Here is a 2238-nt window from a genome sequence, read left to right on the forward strand (position 1 = left end):
CTTTCCTGCTCCTCTGATGCTGCCTGGCCTGCTGTGTTCCTCTAGCTCCACACTGTGTTATCTCTGACTCCAGCATCTGCAGTTCTTACAATCTCCTGCATTTATCCTGCCTATTCCTGATAGAATTTTATATTTTTTGTTGACTCACCCTTCATTCTTTTAAATTCCAGTAAATACAGTCTTAATTTGATCCAGTCTCTCTTCATAGGTTGGTCATTCCATCCCAGAAATCAGTCTGGTAAAGTTTCTTGCATTCCCTCCAAAGCCAGAGCATCATTCCTCAGATAAGGAGACCAAAAACTGCACACAACATTCCTAGTGCCATCTCACTAAGGGCCTGTATAATCACAACAAGAAATTCCTGCTCCTGTACTCAAAATTCTTCACTCTGAAGGCAAACATACCATTTGTTTTCTTCATCACCTCTTGCACCTGAATGTTTACTTTCAATGACTGATATATAAAGACAGCCAGGTCACATTTCATAGAAGAAGATGAAACATAGAAGATAGGAGCAGGAGGAGGCCATTTGGCCCTTCAAGTTTGCTCTGCTATTCTTCACGATCATGGCTAATCGTCATCTCCCTCTTTCCCATTGTATCATCATTCCAGTAAACTGCTTTCCTGTTTTTGCTACCAATGTGCAAAACCTCATAGTTTTACTTAATCCCAGACACTCAACTGGTCCAAATCACACTGAAGTATCCTCCTCACATTTCACCCTCCCACACATCTCTGTGTCTTCAGTGATCATGGAGATATTACATTTAGTTCCCTCATCTAAATCAACAAACATTGTTGTTATGAACCAGATATTGATGTTCTAATCATGAATTTAAAAATAATTACATATTAGATATAAACAACTCGGTTCAAATGAATCTCTTGAACAGCATAAAGAGTGGAGGGGCATTCTTAAGAGGAGGATCAGAAAGGCAAAGAAAGGATATGAGACAGCCTTGGCCAATAAGGTTAAGGATAATCCAAAGAGATTCTAAAAGTACATTAAGGGCAAGAGAGCAACTAGAAGGAATAGGACCCCTTAAAGATCAAAGAGGGCATCTTTGTGTTGGACCTCGGGTGATGGGAGAGATATTAAATGAATATTTTGTGTCAATTTTTACTGTGGGAAAGAAATGGTGGCTAGAAAACTCCAAGAAATAAATACCATCGATGTTTTGAAAACATTTCACATTACGGAGAAGAAGTGCTTGAAGAAAATACAATGGTGGATAAAGCTACAGGACCTAATCTAGTACCTCCTAGGACTTTGTGCCAATTTAGGGAGAAATTATGGGGCCTCTTGCAGAAATATTTCTCTCATCTATAACTACGGATGAGATACTGAATGACTGGAGAGTGTCTTTGTTTAAGAAGGGATGCAAAGAGAAGCTTCGAATCTACAGACCTGTGAGACTGACTTCGGTGGTGGGTAAGTTGTTGGAAATTATTCTGCAAGTTAGGATTTATATGCATTTGGAGAAGCAGGGAATGATTAGGGATATCAGCATGGTTTTGTGCGAGGGAAACTGTCTCACAAACTTGATTGAGTTTCATGTGGAAGTAACCAGGAAGATTGATTAAGGCAGACATTGTTTACTTGGACTTTAGTAATGCCTTTGACAAGGTTCTGCATGGAAGACTAATTAGTAAAGTTAGATTACATGGAATTCAGGGTGAGTTTGCCAGTTGGATACAAAATTGGCTTAACAGCAGGAGACAGAGTGACGGTGGAAGGGTTGTTTTTCGGACTGGAGGCCTGTTACCGCTGGGTCATAAAGTCTTCAAGTGATACAGCACAGAAACAAACCCTTCAGTCCAGCTCATCCTGATGGGACTGGACAGGCTAGATGCAGGAAGAATGTTCCCGATACTGGGGGAGTCCAGAACTAGGGGTCACAGTCTAAGAATAAGGGGTGAGCCATTCAGGACTGAGATGAGGAAGAATTTCTTCACTCAGAGAGTTGTGAACCTGTGGCATTCTCCACCACAGGAAGCTGTTGGAGCCAGTTCATCAGATATATTCAAGAGGGAGGTGGACATGGCCCTTGCAACTAATTCAGATTGCATGATCAACCATGATTGTACTGAATAGTGATGCAGGCTTGAAAGGCTGAATGGCCTACTCCAGCATTTAATTTTTTATGTTTTTACATCCTAAACTGATCTAGTCCCATTTACCAGAATTTGGCCCATATCCCTCTAAACCCTTTGTATTCATGTACCCATCCGAATGCC

The sequence above is a fragment of the Rhincodon typus genome, chromosome 42 (assembly GCF_021869965.1).
Source record: "Rhincodon typus isolate 14 chromosome 42, sRhiTyp1.1, whole genome shotgun sequence".
Classification (NCBI taxonomy): Eukaryota; Metazoa; Chordata; class Chondrichthyes; order Orectolobiformes; family Rhincodontidae; genus Rhincodon; species Rhincodon typus.